The sequence below is a fragment of the Triticum aestivum genome, chromosome 5A (genome assembly GCF_018294505.1).
Source record: "Triticum aestivum cultivar Chinese Spring chromosome 5A, IWGSC CS RefSeq v2.1, whole genome shotgun sequence".
Taxonomy (NCBI): domain Eukaryota; kingdom Viridiplantae; phylum Streptophyta; class Magnoliopsida; order Poales; family Poaceae; genus Triticum; species Triticum aestivum.
Genome location: NC_057806.1, coordinates 551,169,106 through 551,185,821, shown reverse-complemented (window position 1 = coordinate 551,185,821; position 16,716 = coordinate 551,169,106). Strand labels below are relative to the sequence as shown.

General features: G+C 46.6%; 1 long non-coding RNA gene across 1 annotated transcript; it reads left to right on the top strand.

Annotated features, from left to right (window-relative positions):
- The first annotated feature begins 11,021 nt into the window (after positions 1-11,021).
- Positions 11,022-13,989, top strand: LOC123104711 (uncharacterized). The gene is made up of 2 exons (XR_006450493.1): positions 11,022-11,564; positions 13,658-13,989. It is a non-coding gene; the product is annotated as an uncharacterized lncRNA (long non-coding RNA).
- The last annotated feature ends 2,727 nt before the right edge of the window (positions 13,990-16,716 follow it).

Here is a 16,716-nt window from a genome sequence, read left to right as displayed (position 1 = left end):
TTGTTTGATTGTCTTCCTTATGAGTGGCGGTCGGGGACGAGCGATGGTCTTTTCCTACCAATCTATCCCCCTAGGAGCATGCACGTAATGCTTGGTTTTTGATGACTTGTAGATTTTTGCAATAAGTATGTGCGTTCTTTATGACTAATGTTGAGTCCATGGATTATATGCACTCTTACCCTTCCATCATTGCTAGCTTCTTCGGTACCGTGCATTGCCCTTTCTCACATTGAGAGTTGGTGCAAACTTTGCCGGTGCATCCAAACCCTGTGATATGATACACTCTGTCACACATAAACCTTCTTATATCTTCCTCAAAACAGCCACCATACCTACCTATTATGGCATTTCCATAGCCATTCCGAGATATATTGCCATGCAACTTTCCACCGTTCCGTTTATTATGACACACATCATCATTGTCATATTGCTTTGCATGATCATGTAGTTGACATCGTATTTGTGGCAAAGCCACCGTTCTCAATTTTTCATACATGTCCCTCTTGATTCATCGCAATCTCAGTACACCGCCGGAGGCATTCATATAGAGTCATATCTTGTTCTAGTATGGAGTTGTAATCTTTGAGTTGTAAATAAATAGAAGTGTGATGATCATCATTAATAGAGCATTGTCCCAAAAAAAGAGAAAGGCCAAAAAAAAGAAAGGCCAAAAAAAGAGAAAGGCCAAATAAAGAAAGGCCAAATAAAAAATACAAAAGGGACAATGCTACTATCCTTTTTTCCACACTTGTGCTTCAAAGTAGCACCATGATCTTCATGATAGAGAGTCTCTTGTTTTGTCACTTTCATATACTAGTGGGAATTTTTCATTATAGAACTTGGCTTGTATATTCCAACAATGGGCTTCCTCAAATGCCCTAGGTCTTCGTGAGCAAGCAAGTTGGATGCACACCCACTTAGTTTATTTTGTTGAGCTTTCATCCATTTATAGCTCTAGTGCATCCGTTGCATGGCAATCCCTACTCCTTGCACTGACATCAATTGATGGGCATCTCCCTAGCCCATTGATTAGCCATGTCGATGTGAGACTTTCTCCTGTTTGTCTTCTCCACATAACCCCCTCATTATATTCTATTCCACCGACAGTGCTATATCCATCGCTCACGCTCATGTATTGCCTGAAAGTTGAAAAAAGTTTGAGATTACTAAAGTATGAAACAATTGCTTGGCTTGTCATCGGTGTTGTGTATGATGAGAGCACTCTTGTGTGACGAAAATGGAGCATGACCAAACTATATTATTTTGTAGGGTTGAAATTTCTTTGGCCATGTTATTTTGAGAAGACATGATTGCTTAGTTAGTATGCTTGAAGTATTATTGTTTTTATGTCAATATTAAACTTTTTTCTTGAATCTTATGGATCTGAATATTCTTGCCACAATAAATAAGATTACATGGATAAATATGTTAGGTAGCATTCCACATCAAAAATTCTGTTTTTATCATTTACCTACTTGAGGACGAGCAGGAATTAAGCTTGGGGATGCTGATACGTCTCCAACGTATCTATAATTTTTGATTGTTCCATGCTATTATATTATCAACCTTGTATGTTTTATATGCATTTATATGCTATTTTATATGATTTTTGGGACTAACCTATTAACCTAGAGCCTAGTGGCAGTTTCTGTTTTTTCCTTGTTTTAGAGTATCGCAGAAAAGGAAAATCAAACGGAGTCCAATTGACCTGAAACTTCACGGAACTTATTTTTGGACCAGAAGAAGCCCACGGAGTATCGGAGTTGGACCATGAGAGTCCCGGGCTGCCCATGAGGGTGGGGGGGGGGGGCGCCCACCCCCTAGGCGCGCCCCCCTGCCTCGTGGACAGCTCGGAGGTCCACCGACGTACTTCTTCTTCCCATATATACCCATATACCCTAAAAACTTCGGGGAGCACAATAGATCAGGAGTTCCGCCACCAGAAGCCTCCGTAGCCACTGAAAACCAATCTAGACCCGTTCCGGCACTCTGCCGGAGGGGGAATCCCTCTCTGGTGGCCATCTTCATCATCCCGACGCTCTCATGACGAGGAGGGAGTAGTTGTCCCTTGGAGCTGAGGGTATGTACCAGTAGCTATGCGTTTGATCTCTCTCTCTCTCTCTCTCTCTCTCTCTCTCTCTCTCTCTCGTGTTCTTGAGGTGGCACGATCTTGATGTATCGCGAGCTTTGCTATTATAGTTGATCTTATGATGTTTCTCCCCCTCTACTCTCTTGTAATGGATTGAGTTTTCCCTTTGAAGTTATCTTATCGGATTGAGTCTTTAAGGATTTGAGAACACTTGATGTATGTGTTGTCGTGCATATCTGTGGTGACAATGGGATATCACGTGATTCACTTGATGTATTTTTTGGTGATCAACTTGCAGGTTCCGCCCATGAACCTATGCATAGCGGTTGGCACACGTTTTTGTCTTGACTCTCCGGTAGAAACTTTGGGGCACTCTTTGAGGTTCTATGTGTTGGTTGAATAGATGAATCTGAGATTGTGTGATGCATATCGTATAATCATACCCACGGATACTTGAGGTGACATTGGAGTATCTAGGTGACATTAGGGTTTTGGTTGATTTCAGTCTTAAGGTGTTATTCTAGTACGAACTCTAGGGCTGTTTGTGACACTTATAGGAATAGCCCAACGGATTGATTATAAACAATAACTTTGAGGTGGTTTCGTACCCTACCATAATCTCTTCGTTTGTTCTCCGCTATTAGTGACTTTGGAGTGACTCTTTGTTGCATGTTGAGGGATAGTTATATGATCCAATTATGTTACTATTGTTTAGAGGACTTGCACTAGTGAAAGTATGAACCCTAGGCCTTGTCTCAACACATTGCAATACCGTTTGTGCTCACTTTTACCATTAGTTACCTTGCTGTTTTTATATTTTCAGATTACAAAAACCATTATCTACTATCCATATTGCACTTGTATCACCATCTCTTCGCCGAACTAGTGCACCATTACAATTTAACATTGTATTGGGTGTGTTGGGGACACAAGAGACTCTTTGTTATTTGGTTGCAGGGTTGTTTGAGAGAGACCATCTTCATCCTACGCCTCCCACGGATTAATAAACCTTAGGTCATCCACTTGAGGGAAATTTGCTACTGCCCTACAAACCTCTGCACTTGAAGGACCAACAACGTCTACAAGAAGAGGGTTGCGTAGTAGACATCAAGCTCCAGGCCCGGTGCAGCGGGCGTAAGGACGGTGACATCATTGTCCTCGATAGCGACGAGGAGGACGAGGCCGGGCCGTCCAGCGCCCCACCGTGCGTCGGCGACCTGGCCAGGGTTCACTAGTAGAAAAAGGGTCAAATGTGAAGCACATTAGTGCCGGTTTGAATTTGAGCCAGCACTAATGTGACCATTAGTGTCGGTTCTAGTAGCTAGGCGGGCGGGCATCATTAGTACCGGTTCGTGGGTAACCTTTAGTACCGGTTCATGCCACGAACCGGTACTAATGAGGCTGTGTCAGGCTATGGTCAGTCTGGGGTCCCCACGAAGACCTTTAGTACCGGTTCATGCCATGAACCGGTACTAGAGTTTCTTTGTAAGCTGATTTTTAGTCCCACCTCGCCAAGAGAGAGGCAGTATGAGCGGTTTATAAGCCGTGAGTGCACAGACAATGACGAAGAGTTGCAATGCTCACCTATATGTTGATTAGCTTCAAGCCTTGCGGAATAGCATAGATTGCACTGAGCTATGTGCAGTGCAGTCTATACTATTCCGAGTGGCTTGAAGAAAATTAACCAGCATTGCACCTCTTTTTTATTTTTAATAACTTATTTGAACTCCGGACTTCTTTTGTGTTTAGTATGCAGCATTCAAAGCGACGTCATCAATTTCCAACATGTTCTGACATCACTTGTTGTTTTTTGGTCATTTACCTAATTGTTTAGAGAGCTAAATGACCGTGAAATTGAAAATCACTACAAAATAAATCCTGAAAATGTTGAAACTTGGCATGGTATCATCATATCACCCGCATAGCATGCGCGAAAGAGTAGAGAGGGCCACGGCAAAAACTGGACGCACTTCGTGTACAAACTGGACATACTCTTTCGGAGTATCAGGGTTTCAAACGAGAACTCATCTGTTACACGGCAACTTCAATGTTTTTTAAACTTATTTGAACTCCAGACTTTTTTTGTGTTTAGTATGCAGCATTCAAAGAGACGTCATCAATTTCCAACATGTTCTGACATCATTTGTTGTTTTTCGGCCATTTACCTAATTGTTTAGAGAGCTAAATGACCGTGAAATTGAAAATCACTACAAAATGAATCCTAAAAATGTTGGAACTTGGCATGGTATCATCATATCACCCGCATAGCATGCGCGAAAGAGTAGAGAGGGTCACGGCAAAAACTGGACGCACTTCGTGTACAAACTGGACAAACTCTTTCAGAGTATCAGGGTTTCGGACGAGAACTCATCTGTTACACGGCCACTTCAACGTTTTTAAACTTATTTGAACTCTGGGCTTTTTTTGTGTTCAGTATGCAGCATTCAAAGCGACGTCATCAATTTCCAACATGTTCTGACATCATTTATTGTTTTTCGGTCATTTACCTAATTGTTCAGTATGCAGCATTCAATTTCCAGAAGAAAATAAATAGAAGAAAAAAATAATGCAGAAAATAAAAAAACTATACAAAAAAATTACTCAAAAATAAATAGAAGAAAATAAATAATGCAGAAAATAAAAAATATATAAAAAACTACTCAAAAATAAATAGAAGAAAATAAATAATGCAGAAAAGAAAAAACTATATAAAAAATTTGTTGGTGCGCTGTCCAGTGGGCCTGCCAGACCTAGGGTGTGCAAATGCAGGCCCAGAAGGGCCAGCAGGCTCACAGCGCGCCCTAATTAATTAGGCCCAGAAGCCTGCTATATAGAGGAGTTCGAAGAGGTAGCCGCGGCTGGGTTTATAAACCAGTGCGGCTGCCCTTCGCCCGGCGAAGTGGGACTAAACTTTGGGGGTGGCAGCGCGAGGTCTTTAGTACCGGTTGGTGGCTCCAACTGGTACTAAAGACCACCCTTTAGTACCGGTTGGAACCACCAACCGGTACTAAAGGCCTGCTCTTCCCGCCTCTTGGCCTAGCCAAAGTTGGCCTTTAGTACCGGTTGGTGGCTCCAACCGGTACTAAAGGCCTCTCCTATATATACAACACTTACGAAAATTCAGTTAGATCTCCCCACTTCTTTCGTCCAACCTCTCGCGCGCCGCTCGAACCCGTCCTCGCCGCCCGTCGTCCGTCGTCCGTCGTCGTCGTCGCTGTCCCCGCCGCCGCCCGTCGTCGTCGCCGTCTCGCGCCGCCGCCCCGAACGCCGCGCGCCGCCGTCCGTCGTCGTCCCGCCGTGGTCCCGTACGTCTCTCGCTCTCGCGTATACCCGCCACGCCGCCGTCCGTCATCGTCGCACCCGGCCCGTATGGCGGCGCCCCCACCCGTACGTACGCCGCCGCCTCCGCCCCGTATGTCGCCGCCCCCGCTCATACGTACGGGGCGGCGGCATACGGGGCCACACACATACACACACATGCATATATACATACACACACACACATACACACACACATTTTTTTACTTATTTTCTGTTTTTTAGAAAAGTTAATTAGATGATCGAATGTTTGATTAATATCGAATGTTAGATGAATTAGCTAGATAGAAAATTGTCGAACTAGAGATTTGAACTAGTTGAATAATTAATATAACTAGTTTATTTTTAGTAAGAAAATTATCGAACTAGTTTATTTAGGTATATGAGATTTGAACTAGTTCAATAATTAATATAACTAGTTTATTTTTAATAAAAAAATTGTCGAACTAGATTATTTAGGTATATGAGATTTGAACTAGTTCAATAATTAATATAACTAGTTTATTTAGGTATATGAGATTTGAACTAGTTCAATAATTAATATAACTAGTTTATTTTTAGTAAGAAAATTTAGGTATCTGAGATTTGATGATCTAATTAAAATATTATTTTTAATGAGTTTTTCTGTTTATTTAATTTTTTTATATATTTTGAGTTTATATAAATATTGGATTAATGTCGAATGTTAGATGAATTAGATAGAAAAGTTAAATATATAATAATGTCAATTGTTAGAGATGAAATAGTTAGATATATTAATGTCAAATATTAGATGAATATATATTTGGCTAGATTTCATTATGTGCGAACACTGTGAAGACCAGCGCGGCCTGTGCGACAGAAATTTCCTTGTCGATGGTAGGCGCTTCAGCATCAAGCTGGATGAGACATTCGAAGTTGATACCGTAAGTCACTTTGGCAATTATTATTTGAATGCAAAACTTATGCTTCATTTGCTTCAACTTATAAATTTAAATTTTCACTATTCTACTAGCGCATCCCCTGCCATGTAAGAATTTTTGTCTTGGATAAGATATGTTTTAGTGCTATAGATGATATGGAGGTAAAGAGAGTTTACTTGAAGACGGAGCATGGGTATACTTTCAACGTCAAATTATATAATGGAGACACATACACCCATTTTGAATGCAAAACTTGGCAAGCACTATGCAAGACTTATGCATTTGAGCATGGTATGGTTGTCACCTTTGATATTCGTCCGGAAGATGATATTGAATGTAATATAGACATCTGGGTCGATGTGCAAACACCTTCAATTCTACCATTATGTGAGTTTTTCTCAACCATGCATGCATATGTTTATGTCTTTGATACAGTTTATTCAAAAATAGTTGACAACTAATTTGTATTGTCAGCTTATTTCGGTTCAAGCAAACATGTCCGGCGCTTGGTAGACAGGACCTACTACTGCCTCGGGGCTCAACTAAACTGCGAGGAGATAAGTCATTATGTTTCATGGTTTGAGGATCTTAATACTGTCAAGACAAATTTTTTTCCTGAACTTAGAAATGTTAGTACTCAAAACGTGCGACCAATGGTGACCGTATTGAACTACGGTCACATCTATAATCGAAAGATGGTAAGATTTTAACTATTTGTCCTTAATTAGTGCATCTTTTGCATACATCTTAATTGGATCGAGACTAAAGGTGACATGTCAATGGTTAGCTTACGGCCAAGATATCCTACATTGCACATGAGTGCATTCAGGATTTCTGAAAGCGAAGAATGCTTAATAGTGAAAGATTGGAGCAAAATTGTTAACGATCGCAGAGAAGTAGGGGGCAGCAAGGAGAAGCGCAACCCAAGATTAGGAGACAGATTCATCTGCATGCTCCAGTATGATGAATCAGGAGAGCTATACATGTTCTATGCTATTCTACCTGAGAGGGAGCAACACTAGTTCATGCTCTTAATTAGTGTCTCATGTCCGTGTCCTGAACTTCGATGTTGGTGATGATTATGTTGAACTCGATGATATCTTTGCTTCTGTTAGAAAGTGAATGTTTCCTATTTAAGCTAGTCAGTGTTGGTGATGATTAGATAGCTAGCGGTAATGACTATGATGATTAAATAGTGGTAATTAGATGACTACGATGATTTTTAGCTAGCTAGAGTTTATTTATTTATTAATATGCGATGATGATGATGATGATGATGATGATGATGATGATGATGATGACGACGACGACGACTACAACTCATTATAACGTAAAACAATCCTAAATTAAATTGATAACACAAATTTAATTGAAAAATACAAAATAAAACAAAAACCCACAAACATTTAGTACGGGTTGGTGTTACCAACCGGTACTACAGGGCTCCCGGCCCCGGAGCTGGCTCGTGCAACGTGGTTTCCCTTTAGCATCGGTTCGTGCTGAACCGGTACTAGGGGGGGGCTTTAGTGACCACACTTTAGTGCCGGTTATGGAACCGGCACTAAAGGGCCTTACGAACCGGTGCTATTGCCCGGTTCTGCACTAGTGGTTGTAGCAGGGACGGCGGCGGCCCAGGTGAGGCACGCGACGATGACGACGATGACGACTACACCTGTTTCTACAGGTTTCTCGGCATGTAGACGACGGCAGCGGCTAGGCGTAGTTTGCATGTTTTCATGTTTTTTGTACAAATTCAATGAAGTTTCGCTGAGTTTCATGCAAAAATCACCGAGTTTGCATATATTTGTACGGTATATCGCTGAACTCGGGGCGACCTGTGGGCCGACGACTGGGAACGAAGTCACCCCCACACGCCAATCTAGCGCCGGCTCGCCCCCAGGCGGCTCTTTTGGCGTCCTGGGGGGCCGAACGGCTGGAGATGCTCTAAGGTAGCAAGTACCTATCCCAGCACAACACAGTGCACAACTGCCTTGCCTTGCCCTAGCTTTTGCATACTCCATGGGTGGGATGCACCTACATACACTTTGCATAAGCGAGCGCCCGCTCTGGAAGTGCGCGCATATGCATAATCGACCAATCGATTTGGAGTGAAAGGTGACAAAACTGACCCTTTTTGTAAAGTTTAGCATAAAATGAACCCCATTTAATAATTTCATAAAATGATCCTTTTACTTTTAAGACTAGAAATCAATTGACAGACCCCTCACGCCCCTCTCGCGTCGCCTCCCCCTCCGCCGCTACCAATGGTTGGCGCCAGGCAAAGCCTGTGCATGTGATGGCGGTGGCGAAGGGTCTCTCCTCCCGTTCCCGGATCTGCGGCGGCGCGGGCGTCCTGATCCACGGGGTGCGGCCCTCCCGACGGTGTGGCGGATCTCAGAGGCGGCGGACTCACGGCGGTGCACGGGTGCCTAGATCCATGGGTGTGGGACTCCCGACAGCGTGCGGGCTCCCGGCGGCGGCGGGGTCGGTCGACGGTGGGCTTGGGCGATGACGTCGGCCGCGTGGTGCCAGATCTCGTCGCTCGCGGTGGATCTCGCCACTTTGGTCTTCGTGGAGGAACCTGGACCAGGGGCGGCGACCTCGTTAGGCATGGCGACGGCGCCCTCGGCTGGTGACGTTCGCGGGGGGGGGGGGGGTGGATGTACGGTGTCTTCACCACGTGGGCAGTGAGTCGCCGGTGGATCTCCTCCGCGCTGCAGGCTCTCTCCCGCTGCACTTCGTGGCTTATGATCGTGGTCGTCGGCCCCAGTCAGTTCGCGGGGGCTGGTACAGGTGACATCGGACCGGTGGAAACTCTAGATGACTCGTTCACAGGGCCGATCCTGAGATTTCGGGGGCCCGGGGCGAAACTAGGTGCTAATCCCAAAAGCCTTAACATAAACATAGAAAAAATATGTTGAATTTTCAGCCAAACAAAATATAGTTTTTTCTCGTATAAGTTGTTTTCTTTACTAATATATCCAATTGAGACTAACCTAATTTTTTTTATCACAATCTACAAGTGGGTCCATCGGCAAGACTAGCAGATGATTTAAATGCCCATGATCACTGCTTTGATATGTAAAGCCTCTTGTCTTATTCCTCCATTTCAATTATAAGCATGTTGTCGAACTAAAAAATTAATAACCCTAATCATACCTATGTATAAGAACTATCTAATAAAACAATTATCAGCGGCCAGTTGCCACAGTGAAGAGTCAATGATGATAATGATTTATAAATTTTGATTAATCATCATGCTAAAATCTTATAGGGGATAGTCTACATGTATAAATAGATTTCAGAGACATACCTTCTGTTCTTTGTAACTTCTATACATTTTTTTGCGGGTCTTTGTAACTTGTCTCCGGAGAGTTAGCATGATTGCACGGGAGACGACGGCGTGGTTATCTCCGGCAGTCATGTACTCCTCCGACTCAGGCCTGCTATAACTCTAGGCGGTGGCGCCATGCACACACAGGAGATGAATATCTATCGCAAGTTCAGAAAGAAGATGAATATCAATCGCCACGCAAGGGCCGATCCGTTCACTCGCTTTTGGCCTCTGTTCGCATGGTTGTAGGCTAGTAGTCTCGTGGAAGGAAGAAAATTAGGAGATTTTTATTCATAACTACCCCTAAATAGTCGCATACAATAACTGCTACGTGTTTCCTAATCACAGCTTCGCTGATAAGGAAGGAAATTATGAGTAAACAGTGCCCCTATTTAATAGGATCGTAGATTAAAGAAAGAAATCACAGATTATGGAAGGAAATCATAGAAAAAGGAAATCAAAGACAATACATGAACTTCCGCATTTTGGGGCCCCTCTGGCAGCGGGGGCCGGGGGCGGCCGCCCCATTCGCCCTCCCTCAGGGCCGGGCCTGCTCGTTCATCCCGACGGTGGCGACGACCAGGGTCGTCATTCTCCTACTTGCAGGCGCCGTCGGGGTCCCTGCCGTCCACCCCGACCTCATGCCTGGGTGAAAACCCTAAATCTTCTTAGATTGGGCGGCGGCGACACTGTGTGTATCGTGTCCTTCTTGGAGGCGCCGCCTGGGGCGTTTGGGTGCTCTGTTTGAGGAACTGCAGGCGGAGGTGATGGGACCAGTGGCAGCATGTGGTGTTTCACTTTGGAGGAGCGGCGTGGTATCTGGCACGTCGACAACAGCGGGTCTCAGCGGCATGGAGGAGCAGGGTCTCGCCGGTGGGCGTGTGATGATGGACGAGCGCATGATGGTGGCGTTGTCTGGCATCGTGGTGGCGTCGATGGCAGTTAGACAGCGCAAGGCAGATGCAACAGTACAACAGTGAAGATGGATTGATGACAGGTGGCTGCGGCGGCCTCATACCCGGCATGCGTCCTGGTTTAGGAATGCGCCGGACTGGTGGGTGCCCATACCCGGCAGACGTCCTGGTTGGGACCTCAGGTTTTAAATGTTAGGTTTGGCTGCAAGGTCTGTTTGGTATTAGACCCAGACTATTAGCATCCCTACATCAACTGGATAGGAGTAGCGATAGATGTTGCCTAGACGATGGCTCTAGTCTTACTTTTATATGACTTTGTAAGGTCTTATATGAATAATTAATAAAGTGGCTTCATGATGTAGAGGCCGAGAATCCTCCTCCATTTAAAAAAAAAACATGACGTCCGGATCCAAGATACCATGTTAGACACCATAACGCCCTGGTCAAGGATACCTTATGGCCAGAGCTGAATGCCACGTCGAACCGGCCTGAGACAGCAACGCGCCATGCACGCGGAAACTCCTTTTCACCGGTGGCGAGAGCTACCGGCGAGGAATCCGTCGTCCGCCCCTACTTTAAGATCAACGCGCGTGCCACCTATTTGTTCTCATATTTTTATTATACGAAAGCAATACCTAGCAAAATACATCGGTACCCACCCACGCCCACGACCGACTTTATATACCCTGACACCCTAACGACGACCCGTGAGGCTGACTCTCTCTCTCTCTCCCTCCCCCCTTCCTCTCTCTCTCGGTTGCTCCTCCGGCAGGCCGCCGCCACCGCAGCTCCGTGCTCCTGCAGCCCGCCGCCACCGCCGCTCCGTGCTCCGGCAGCCTGTCGCCATAGAAGACCAGATCTGGCCTCCCCTACGCAGCAACGTCCAGATCTGGCTGCTCCGGCCGCCGTGATGCCACCGAGATGGTGCGTAGACGGGTACCCCCCGGCAGTCGTGCTCCGGTAGTTTGTCGCCGTCGGATCCGTACCCTCCTTCCCCAACTCTTCTGGTGAGCTAAGAAGCCAATTTTCTCGTTCCTTTTCTCCTGTTCTTCATGATTTTTATATTTTGCATGATATTGGTTCTTACCTAGATAAATGGCGATTATCCTCTGAATATTTGGGACCATTGAAAGAAATCGCTCCTACCAATGTTTTCTTTTTTTCTGAATTTTTCTCAGCTTGTGATGTATGTTCAGTGTTAGATTTGTGAAGGTGAAATCTTGTTTTGTGAACTATGGAAGAGATTTATGGTTCATATAGAACTGATTTTTTTCCTTCTGAAATCCATTCAAGTGAAAGAGAAATCTGGTTTTGTGATATATGGAAGAGATTTATGGTTCATATATGCGAAATATGGCACCTATCTGATTTTGTGACACATGCAAGAGTTATTTTGTTCAGATTTGCGAAAGAAAGTGATATTAGTCCATATTAGATTTATGGATATGTAAACTGAAAGTGATATTGTTGAAATATGAAATATATTTTGTCAAATTCATATGTGAAATCCCAAGGAATTCATATGTGTGAACCATATTTTCTGAAATAATTGAAATTGGTCAATTGGAAAACTGAAATAGGTTTTTGAGAAACTGAAACCGGTCTTTTGAAATAGCTAAAATCAGTTTCTGAAAATGATTGAAATAGGTTTTTGAGAATCTGAAACAGGTCTTTTAAAATAGCTAAAATCAGTTTCTGAAAATGATTGAAATAGGTCTTTTCAAAAGACTGAAATGTGTTACTGAAATTTGTGAAATTGATAGCGGTGCCAAAGATAGATGTGATTCTTTTTCGGAAACACTACCGCCCACACGCGTGGGCGTTTGCATCTCGCCCACACGCGTGGATCCGCCTCCGTTTGTGGGTGCACGAAATTTGGCATGTTTGTGGTGCCACGTAGGACTGGGCTGGTGTGTGGGCATTCACCCGGTCGCCCACACGTTCGTTTCACCACACGGAGGGGCCGATATGTGGGCGTTTATCAGTTCGCCCACACGATAGTTTTCACCCACGCACAAGGGCTGGTGTGTGGGCATTTGTCATCTCGCCCACACGCTCGTCTTCTCTCCCACACACAAGCTCCCAGTTGGCATGCGTTTTGCAGTGTACATGGCAATTGCCCTAGTGTGCTTGTAAGCAGATGACAACTTTTTTTTATCCGAACATGTCAGTTGCCATGTGTTTTACAGGGTACACGGCAACTGCCATAGTGTCCTTGTAAGCAGATGACAACTCTCTCTTTTATCCAAACATGTTGTTTTGCCATGTCTCTTTGTAGTGCTACACGGAAACTGCCTAGTGTTATTGGTTGGCAACTCCTAAGGTTTTGAAATCATGGCAACTGTAGTAAACAAGACCATACATGGCAACTGCTTAGTGTTAGTAGGTGGCGACCTCTAAAGTTTTCAAATCATGGCAACTATAGTAAACCAGACCATACATGACAACAACTGCAGTTGTCCAAAATGGCATTTGGCACTTGACCTAAGATGGCAACTACAGTTGAGCAACTATGGCAATTGTAGTTGTCCGGCATGACAACTGTAGTTCAGCGACATGGCAACTGCAGTTAAACGGACATTGAAGAGGGTCCGGACCATGACAACTGCGGGGACGCGTGATGACTGTCACGCGGGGCGTGCGGGACCGTGAGGTAGGTGGCTGAGAGAGGTCGTATGGGCGTTATGCATTTTGCCCACACGTAGGCATGTGAGAAGGACTGCAAGAAAAAAAATAGACGTGTGGGCGCTATTGTTTTGCCCACACGTAGGCGTGTGGGCTGATCCCCTTACACACCACACAAAATGTGTGGGCAGACTCCTTAATGCCCACACGTGTGGGCGTTATCGGCATCCTTCTTTTTCTTCATTCCACTCATTTTTTAAGTGAAATTACTCAAGTGAAAGTGAGATTTGGCATTGTGAACTATGAAAGAGATTTATAGTTCATATATGTGAAATATGCCACCTATCTTTTTTGTGACATATGCAAGAGTTATTGGGTATGTTAGTCCATATTTGATCTGTGAATATGTAAACTAGAAGTGGTATTGGTGAATATGACGAAAACAGTTAAAGTATGTTCTTGGTTCATGACACAGTGCGATGGGAAATGTGTGCGTGATGAGAACATGGTGGGTTCCATATCATAAAAAGTTGTGGGCCCTGAGCAAAGGCATATCAATGCCACAAATGCAGAAAAGGAACCAAATACATCTGAGAATGTCAGATGGAGTCAGATACGCTGCAAGCTCATTGGCTAGAGACTCACCGGTAGCTCCCTGCTCCCGTAAAAAAACCTAGACCTCCTTTGATTTAGAGGAATTTTGTAGGAATTTCATATGATAGGATTTTTATAAAAAAATTCCTTTAGAGCCCTTTGATTTGTAGAAATGAAATCCTATTTTTATGAAGAAATTTTTCCTATGCTCCACATTTTATTGAAAAATAAACATCAGCCTAAACTCAATGAAAAAAAATCCTATGATGTGAATCAAAGAGCATCTCTTTTCCAATTCTTACTTATATGATTTAAGATATATGTCATCTCATTTTTTATGACTTTTTTATTCCTATAATTTTCCTACCCTATGAACCAAAGGAGGCCTTAGTCAGCCATGCACGCGTTATGTTCTCAATCAAGAGCTTGTCGTGAACCTCCTGACTTGAACTAGCTTGCCGTGGTGACTTCACTAAGTGGGCATGACTAACCACGCAGCATAGGACACGCCATCGATCGGGTATTAAGGTATATACGTGTCCATGCCGACCAGCGTAGGTGTACTTAGGTATGTATAGGTTCACCAACATAATGGTATTTGAGTAGAGTACGACTCGGCCGAGACGTGTACGCGCACCTTAGAGCGTCTCCAGCGGTTGGCCCCCCAGGCGGCTCGAAAAATCGCCGCATGGGGGCGAATCGGCAGTAAAATTAGGCCCCAAGCGTCTGTTTTAATTTTTTTTGAACATTTATTTGACTAAAATTGGGCGAACGGGACAAATATTCGATGAAACAGTGCATTACTTCGGCGAATTGAAATAGTTTCTTACATAGATAAAATACTTAAAAAAATAAATGCGACTACAGGCCGAATAAGGCACTGAGAGAGGCGAAGTCGCTACCGTTGCCGCAGCCGTTGTCCTTGTCGTCCTTCTTCTCCTTCACGCGGCCGCCCCTCCTGAACCCCTGCCCGGCGTCGCCCTGGCGGACCGGTGGTGGCGCCGCGTCATCGTCGTTGTCGTCGAGGATGACGACGCCTCCCTCGCCCCGGCCATGGCGCCGAGCGGCGAACCGCTGGCACTCCAGCTCCGTCGCGCGCCCACTTCAAGGCTGCCGCATCGTCGAGCTCCTCCTTGATGCCGCCGGCGAGCACTGGCTCCGTCTTCACGACGGCGAGCCTCGCCTCCGTCTTCACGGCGGCGAGCCCCGGCTCCGTCTTCGGTTTGATGTAGCGCGCATGAGCCTAGGAGGAGGCGCGCCTGCCGCCCTCGTTAATGACGTTGCCGGCGCTGCGGGTGCGCCAGCCGAGCAGCGTCTCTGCTGTGGGCTCGGCCTTGACGCCGAACACCGTCGGCGAGCCGGAGGAGCGGGAAGAGGAGTGGGAGGAGTGAGAGGAGGAAGACGACGAGGAGCCGAACCTCCTAGGCACCATTGCCTGACGCTCCGGCGGGGGACCGGGGCGGTGGTGGCGGCAGGGTATGCCAGCAGCGGGTCATTGCTGCCCTCGAGGTACCGGAGTACCTCGTGGAGTGTCCGGCCGGGGGCGCCCCACCCTAGGCGGCGTCCCTTGCTGTTCTTGACGCCCCCCGCCATCGTCGCCCGTTGGTGGACGTCAGTCGCTGCGCCTGCCGGTGCTGGAAGTACGCCGCCCACGACACGTGGTTGTCGGCGGCGTACTACAGAAGGGCGCGTTGCTCCTCCGTCAGCGACGCCCGCACGCGGTCGATCTCAGCGTCGAAGAGGTCAGGGCGCGCGTCGTCGTCGGGCACCAGGGGAATGGGGACTCCACCGGCACTGAGTCTCCACCCTGTCGGCCCGGCGCGCATGTCCGGCGGCGCCGGGATGTTCGCCTCGAAAAAGAGATAGGCCTCCCACTCGTAGAGCGAGCGGCGGCCGAAGCCGTTGGCCGCCGCCCCATCGCCGGGGAATCGCTCGGCCATCGGGTGGGCTTGGGGAGAAAGGGGAGGGGAGGAACGTCGGTGGTGGCTGCTATATCTGGCCATGGGCCGGGCCTAAAAAAACCCATGGCAGAAAACTGAGGCCCAGGCCCTCCCAGGCCCTACCATCAGGCCTTCTTTTTAAGCCCAAGCCCGGCCAATCTCGTAAAAAGCCCTGAAAAGCCCTTAGGGCTTAGGGCCGTGGGACGGGCCTTTTCCTTAAAATGCCAATATGCCAAGCCCAAGCCTGTCCAGGCCCTGCTGATGGGCTCAAAACTCAGACCCAAGCCCGGCCCACGGACAAGCCCATCGGGCCTAGGCCATGGATTTTAGGGCCGGGCCTAGGTGGGCCGACAGGGCCGGGCTTGAGATGTCCAGGACTATCGGCTGCGCACGGGGAGAGAGGCAGAGCTCGGCGACGGGTGTGGGCGGGTGTGGCCAGAGGCGAGGGAGGCCTTGCTTTTATAGCCGCGCGCCGTGTGTACGTGTGACAGGAGGGGAGGCGTCGTCGCGCCGTCCGCGAGGAATCAATGGCAAGGTTAGTCGGCGGCAACCTTGCCATTGATTCCCCGCGGGAAACCGAGGCGTTATGAGGACGACGATGTGAGTGTCGTTGACTCGGTGGGCCCACAACTCTTTCACGCCAAAACTGCTCGCCCCGGCGCCCGCGGGCGCCCCCAGCGCACCGGGTTTGGTCTGGGTCTGTCGGCATCAGTTTCGGTTCAAACCAACGAAAAACGGTTTCTGAAAACGTAACTGGGTTGATTTTTTAACGCCGGTGCTAAAAAATCACCTGAAGAGGTCTGTTGAGAGCGCAGCTGAAGATGCTCTTAGCTGCAGCAAGACCTGATGCATGCATGCGCTAGTACGTCGTGGACAGCTAGCTTTGCCATGCATGCATCACTAAGCTAACCAATTGATCAACTAGTGTATGCACAATACAAGCGTTTGTATTTCCAAAATATGTACGTGTATAACTTGCACTTAAAACCATCGAAGATCC